Source organism: Camelus dromedarius, chromosome 28 (genome assembly GCF_036321535.1).
Source record: "Camelus dromedarius isolate mCamDro1 chromosome 28, mCamDro1.pat, whole genome shotgun sequence".
NCBI classification, from domain to species: domain Eukaryota; kingdom Metazoa; phylum Chordata; class Mammalia; order Artiodactyla; family Camelidae; genus Camelus; species Camelus dromedarius.
Window position 1 is genome coordinate 18,737,321 of NC_087463.1, and position 8,032 is coordinate 18,745,352.

The window sequence follows — 8,032 nt, forward strand, 5'->3', positions numbered from 1 at the left end:
TGAAAAGTGAGCAAAATCTAAATCTTCACTCCATGAACATTAGGTATTTCAACAATAAAATGGAAAGGGTGTTAGAAGAGTAAGGCAGATTAATTTTGAATTTTTATACAATTTTAAAGGTTACTTTCCCCTTACATTTATTACAAAATATTGGCTCTATTCCCCATGATGTACCATGCATCCTTGAGCCTGTCTCACACCCAATAGTTTGTACCTCCCGCTTGGCTATTGTACATAGTGCTGCTGTGAACATTGGGGGGCAGGTGTCTTTTTGAATTAAGGCTCCTTCTGGATATATGCCCAGGAGTGGGATTGCTGGGTCATATGGTAAGTTTATTTTCAGTTTTTTGAGGAATCTTCATACTGTTTTCCACAGTGGCTGCACCAAACTGCATTCCCACCAGCAGTGTAGGAGGGTTCCCTTTTCTCCACAGCCTCTCCAGCATTTATCTTCATGGATTTTTGAATGATGGCCATTCTGACTGGTGTGAGGTGATACCTCACTGTAGTTTTGATTTGCATTTCTGTGATAATTAGAGATATTGAGCATTTTTTCCCATGTGCCTTTTGGCCATTCATATGGCTCCATTGGAGAATTGCTTGTTTAGGTCTTCTGCCATTTTTGGATTGGGTTGTTTGTTTTTTTCTTATTAAGTTGTATGAGCTGTTGATATATTCTGGAGATTAAGCCCTTGTCAGTCTCATCTTTTGCAAATATTTTATCCTACTCCGTATGTAGTCTTTTTGTTTTGTTTATGGTTTCCTTTGCTGTGCAAAAGCTTATAAGTTTAATTAGGTCCCGCTTGTTTATTTTTGCTTTTATTTCTATTGCTTGGGTAGACTGCCCTAGGAGAATATTCCTAAGATTTATGTCAGAAAACGTTTTGCCTATGTTTTCTTCTAGGAGGTTTATAGTGTCTTATGTTTAATTCTATAAACCATTTTGAGTTTATTTTTGTGTATGGTGTGAGGGAATGTTCTCACATCATTGATTTACATGTGGCTGTCTAAGACAGAACTTTCAGTGGTGCTGACCAAAAAATATTAAAAATGCGTAACTTTCCTATATGTTAACCAAAACAATTTATTAAAGATAAGGGTTAAAGTTACAATGAGTAATAATAATGATAATGATGATGCAAAATAAGTGGAAATAAACCTAAGAAGAAAGAGTCTACATACATAAGAATTTTTATGCAAAATAGTATACAATTTGAATGAGTGATGTGAATACAATCAGAATAAGTGGAGATTTAGTTCCTAGTCTTAGATGCAAACATTCAATAATAATGCACAAGGATCAGTTTTTCCCAAAGATGATGCAATTCCAATTAAAATCTCAATAGAAATTTTTTGGAACTTGGCAAGATGGTTCTAAAATGTGGAATTATCAATGTATAAAAGAGAGCAAACATATTTTTAAAAAGAGAAATAATGAAGGGTGCTTTTCAACTATAGTGTTAAAATGACTAATACAGCTGGCTGGATAGAGACATCAATAAACAAGAACAGAAAAACCAGAGGGGGAGGGTATAGCTCAAGTGATAGAGTGCTTGCTTTACATGCGTGAGGTCCTGGGTTGGATCCCCAGTACTTCCTCTAAAAATAAACAAACCTAATTACCTCTCTCCCCACCACTGCCAAAACAAAGTAGTTAAATAATACAATAATAAATAAACAAAACATAAAAAAAAAGTTAAAAAAAAAGAAGTTAAAAATAGCATTAAAAAAAACCCAGAAAAACCAGAAATAGGGACAAATGAAGAAGTCTGTAGGATATAATTCAATTACTAAAATCAATGGGAGAAATATGAACTATTTTTAAGTAATGTCGAGAATGTTTACTATTAGGAAAGTAAAATGTCATTTCTTTATACTATGCCACAAAATTAATTCTAGATTAATCAGAAATCTAACTATAACTAATAGCATAAAATTGTGAACATAATATTGGAATAAACATATCCACAAATGAATGTAGATTTGATTACATGACATATTAAAATCTTTATATTATAAAACATGATAAAATAGAGCCAAAGAACATGGTAAGAAAATATTTAATCAACACATGAAGAACTACTAAAATCCTTAAGAAAATCTTTAACACCTTATTAGAAAAAAATTTACAGAATATTTAAAGTTGATTTACAAAGAAGTAATAATAATAGTGGTCAAAATTAGAGGGCAATTATTTTTATATGATCCTAATAAAATGCAAATTTTAAATAGCATTTTTTTTCATTTATGATTTTGGTGCATGTTTAAAATACTGAGAATTGTTGAGGACATGGAGAGAACTCATACACACTTGCTCATAAAATTGTAAATTTGTATGTTTCTGGAAGTGAATTTAGAAAAAATGTGCTAGTGACAATATTTTTAGAAATATTTATAATTTTTCCCTCAGAAATTCCATTTTCAGTTGTTTTCTTAAGAAAATAATCAGAATATTTGTTTAAAATAAATGATTTCACCATTACTTATAATGGGTGGAAAATGGAAATAATCTAGCCATGCATTTTTATGCTATTCTTTAAGAAAATGATGGTATATGCTTATCATAGAATATTATGTAACCATGAAAGATGTATTTTCAAAGACTCTAATAGCTAAATTAATGTGATATGAATTAAATCCATGTTGTATATTTTCAAAATTTTCTATGAGATATTTTATTTATATAATATAAAACTGTTATTTTTATAAAAACCAAAGAGTTTGCCCCACCACTGGTAATTCCATAACTCAGTATTTGAGGAAAAATGGCTTATAATTACTACTTAAGACAAGGAATTCTGATTTTCCCAGAAATAATACTTACTATAACTTTGGAGAAAAAAAATTCAATTTAAAACTTACAGTTGCTGTGTTTTCAGGTCAATGTCTGAACACGAGCTGTATTTCATATTATATCAGATGTGTTTATTCTTAAGACAATTTACAAGACCTGTTAAAATGTGGAGAGGATATGTGAGGAATTATTCTGCAAAGTCAGAAGAGGGAGCTTTTAGATAACAAAAAAAATTAACAAAAAAATCTACACACTCTTATCAGAAGTAAAATATTATTCCAAGTCCACATATTGACTACTAGTGAAAAAATATGTAGCCACAGAAATATTTCTTTATGACACCCTTAAAAGTCTGTTTTGTCCTTTAATTTGATGAAATGTTGAACTCAACTTCCATTTTTTTAAAGTTGAAGTATAGTCAGTTATAAATGTGTCAATTTCTGGTGGACAGCATAGAGTTTCACTCATACATATACATATATATTAATTTTCACATTCTTTTTCATTAGAGGTTACTACAAGACATTGAATATACTTCCCTGTGCTATATAGAATAAACTTGTTTACCTATTTTATATATACTAGTTAATAATTGCAAATCTCGAACTCCTAATTTTATCCCTTCCCACCGGTAACCATAAGATTGTTTACTATGTCTGAGTCTTTCTGTTTTGTAGATAAGTTCATTAGTGTCTTCTTTTCTCTTTTTTTAGATTCCACATATGAGTGCTATCATATGGTATTTTTCTTTCTCTTTCTGGCTTACTTCACTTAGAATGACAATCTCCCGGTCCATCCATGTTGCTGCAAATGGTATTATTTTATTCTTTTTATGGTTGAGTAGGATTCCATTGTATAAATATACCACAACTTCTTTATCCAGTCATCTGTCCATGGACATTTAGGTTGTTTCCTTCATTCTTAATCAAGAGGATTTCATGTCTCCCTCTAACAACTGTCCTCATGCTCTTTGCACATTTAACCTACAAAGTGTGGCTGACAGACAGGAAGGCTGGCTGACTGAGGTACGTACCTGCATTGCTTCATCTTTTTCTCTTGCATGTAGCACAGTTGATAAATAAGCCAAGGAACAAGATGGTGGACAGCAATAACTCATAAAAAACCAACCACTGAATAATTAAAGCTTTATTATATGCTATTTAATAAAGCTACAGGGACAAAGTTCTCTGTTCAACTTAGTTCATTAAAGATTATGCTATAAATATAGAAGTTGAAAAGAAATCAATCTAATTCAAGACTTTTTTCTGTATTAACACTCAGAATTTAAAACGAGTGTTTCAGTTCCCAGGAGTATGTGAGCTCTTTCTTCATCAACCTAACCATGCTTGGAGGTATGATAATGAATGACAGCAAACCAACAACCGGAACAGAGGTCTGCTATGAACATAAACGTCATGATAGTGAGATGTATCTCCCAGAGAGCAGGATGTAACAATGATGAAGATAATTAGCATTGATGAATACAAGGTCGGAATTCAATTCTTGCCTCTATATGTTGAGGGAGAAGTAAAAAAATGTGAAGCAGGTTCACACCATAGCCATAAGTACCACTCAGATTTGGAAAGGAAATCATGACAAAAGTCCACAAACAGGGGTGGATTCTTAAGTTAGTTACCTTGAAGAGAGAATCTGATATGGTTACTCAACGTTTTTCAAATATATGATGGTTGATCATAGCCAGGGGGTGGGACCAGATGTTTTACATCCTAGGAGTGAAGAAAAGAAAGCAAATTGTTAATTTCAGTGACTACTGCAAAAACAAAGCAAGTGATTAACTGGGGAGTTTATGCTTTTCCTGCTCTTCGGTGTGGATCAGTGCTAATCTGGCACGAAGCCTGGACCTGAACAACCTTAAATGTGTCCCAGTATTTGTACCCAGACTGGCTTAGACTGTCTCAAGCCTTTCTTGGATTTATGTGTGCTCCTGATTCAATTTGACAAAAATGTTTGGTAGGGCCCAGGCACTAAGTCAAACGGCAGGACAACTGAAGTTTCTTATGATATAAGGAAGAAAGAAAGGACTTGAGAGAGAAGGATTCTCAGGCATCCGTTGACTAGAAGGAAACGGGGGTGTTTGGGCAGAGGGAAAATGGAGGGCTGTTATTCACATCAGTAAGAAGAAAAGATACTTTGCTCTTTATTTCACTCTTCACCTTCTCCTTCTTACCACTAATCATCCGTTTACTTTCACTGTTTTAAGAGATGGAAACTTACTAAGAAAAGGAGCAAAGAATACTTATAATTATATTTTAAATACAATCTACCTGGGAACATTTATTTTATTGTTTGAATATTTGTATGGATATCTGCTCCCTACCTATGGCCACATTTCATGTCTGTGTGCTCTCTAAATTGGTGACTTTCAACAGTTATTTAAAAGCACCATTTATTAAGCCCTGACCTCATGCCAAACTTTGGGTGACCTGTGATGGATGCAAAGATGAATGACACACAGTGCCAGAAGCTCACGGCCCCACGGAGGAGCCAGGCATGTCAACACACATTTAGAATCTGCTGAGAACTAGGTCCAAGGTTCAGTGGTAAGATACAGGAAGTCATGGAGACAGGATCAGGCATGGATGGGGAAGAGTGATCGGTGGTTACTGAGTTGATCCCAAGCTTTAAAATGATCTCTCTTTTGGGAAAAGAAAAATCTTTTGCTATCTTATCACCAGAATTCTCTTGGCTTACTTCTTTTTCCTGTCACAGATTACAGAGAGGACTCAACATGCAATGGGAGGAACTCCACTCTCAGTTTGAAGACTGGGTTTTCCATCAAAAGCAGTCCCTTGGTTTCATTAGGTACCAGGATCTTAATTTCTAATTGCTACTGATTAATATTCTGATGTCTACATCCTTCCAAGTTGTTAGTTGCACTTTTCTGAATATTTTCCTGGTATGTTCTACATTACTAAGCCTGCCCGTCAAATAGCATGAAACCATGTGTTCTGTGGTTCCTTGTTAACATACCTGCAGCATCTCTGGACACAAGTAAGTTCACTGTTGTGCAAAGCTGCGGGATGTTCCACGTTGCCCTGGGCATTGATATAAAGAGAAAGCCAGCTGCAGTCTGGGGACTCAGAATTAGTGGCGGTCCCTATTTAGAATGCAACCCTACTTTGATAATTCTAATGTTTTTAATGAAAGACAATATCTGATTCTTCTTATACGAGAGCTGGCTTGCTAACTTCAAGTTTAGTTTTAGATTTAAAAAATTTTTTTTTTGATGGGGGTTGGTTATGACAGGATTCTCTGGCCTTACAGAAAGCCCTGTGTAATGTATAAAGTAATAAGCTGTGGACCAAACTAGAGTTTGCTCTGTGTGACTCTTTAGCACCCCCACAAAGCTACTCAAGCCTCGTATTTCACTTAATTAAATACACAAAAAGTAAACTGGAGCTCTTCACTATATAAAACTTGGAAGTGTGAAAAAGCTGTGATGGCCAGTGTTTCCTCAGCATGATTTCAGACTTTGCTCCTCCTCAGAGGCCTTCCCAGAATGACCTGGAGTCAGGTCAAGGATTGTGAAATCGGCCCGTCTAGGTCACTAGTCATTAATGGGAGCTCAGTCTAACCTACCTTTGCCCATATCCTAAAGCAAGGGGATGCCGGTAACTGAAATGACTCATATAAAGTCTTAGGATAAATTGATTTTCTCTTTTTATCTGAAATCAAAAATAAATGTTCTCTTTTTACCTGACAAATTGCCTCCTATGCATTTATAGTGCACACATTTCTCCAGGGATTGACTGAATTTTAAAATGAGCACTTGAGAGATCTGTGCACATATGTGCCCATATATGGCTTTTTGTTTTATTATATCAGGCAGTTGCCCAATTCCAAGTAGGAGAGTAATGAATAAACGTCCCACGGAAGGTTGTCGGTGAGACTGTCATGGTTACTTTGATTGAGATAGAGTGTGTTTGAGTCCCCATTTATTTTACGGAGAGGACCAGGGTGCTTGCTTTCCAGAGATCTTTCCGAAAGTCCTCTGCAAAAACCTCCTGTGAAAATTCCAAATGGTTAGAATGCTCATCTCATCATCAGAGGCATGAAGCTGGACACCTTCACAGATGCTCTGAGTAACCCAATCTCTACTGTTGCAACGTGCTCACTATCTCCATTCTAATTTGTGGGTTTGTGTGCAGTGACCCCCCTTCTCATGGTTGTCTCACCTCAGAAGAAGGGACTGAGAATCTGTTTATCTTTCAGAATGAAAGGAAGCTGAGCCCTGAGCAGGAACTCGGGGATGTGGGAAGAAACCAAGATACTCCTGTAGCGGGAAAGGTGACCGTGCTCACATAAGAGCACCAGCTACTGCTCCGAGGGAGTTTTCCAGAGCTGCTGTGACTAAGCACCACAAACTGGATTTTCTAGGCTCGTCGTTCTGGAGGTCAGAAGTCCGAAGTCAAGGTGTCGGCTGGGCCCTGCTCCCTCTGAGGGCTGGAGGAGAGGATCCCTCTTTGCCTCTTTCCTAGTTCTGGCAGAAACCAGCCATCTTTGGCATTTCTTGGTCTGAAGATGCATCACTCCAATCTCTGCCTCCTTTGTCATGTGGTTTTCCCTTTGTCTTCACATTTCTTCACTCTATGTATGTGTCCGTGTCTAAATTTTTCTCTTCGAAGGATACCACTCATTGGATTAGGGTCTACCCTTATCCGGTACGACTTTATCTTACCTAATTACATCTGCAAAACAGGTTACATTCTGAAAGTCCCAAAATGTTGTCGTGAGAGAATGCTAAAGGTCTATTGATCACCTTCTCTCTGCGATATTCACTCACCGTTATGTCCCATGATCTAGTGTGATTTTACATATATATATATTTCAGGGGATAAACAAATATTAACAAAATTTAGCATTTTTAGCTTTCACCACTTCCTAGAGTTCCATAGCACCTTTTTTTTGGATTCACTTTAAGTAGATATTTAGGATGCCAGCTTTCAGGAACATATACTCTGAGCATATAAATCCCCTGTGCTATAATAAAATATAGTGAAAATTTATATACTTAATATTTAAATAAATAATTACAAAAAAATCAAGATATATGCCCAACCAAGCACTAGAAAAGACCAAACACTTAGTCTGGATAGGTATACCAGTAATCAGCGTGTGTGTGGATCCTAACAACGGAATAGTCACCATCAGGCAGGTCAAGCATACTCTGTAGTGGATTTGTCCCCATAATTCCTGACATCTGAAGCAGCTCTTAAT

General features: G+C 35.9%; 1 long non-coding RNA gene across 1 annotated transcript; it reads left to right on the plus strand.

The window, feature by feature from the left end:
• The first annotated feature begins 4,085 nt into the window (after positions 1 to 4,085).
• LOC105100481 (uncharacterized) lies at positions 4,086 to 7,772 on the plus strand. Its single transcript, XR_838190.3, has 3 exons — positions 4,086 to 4,282; positions 5,525 to 5,617; positions 7,028 to 7,772. It is a non-coding gene; the product is annotated as an uncharacterized LOC105100481 (long non-coding RNA).
• The last annotated feature ends 260 nt before the right edge of the window (positions 7,773 to 8,032 follow it).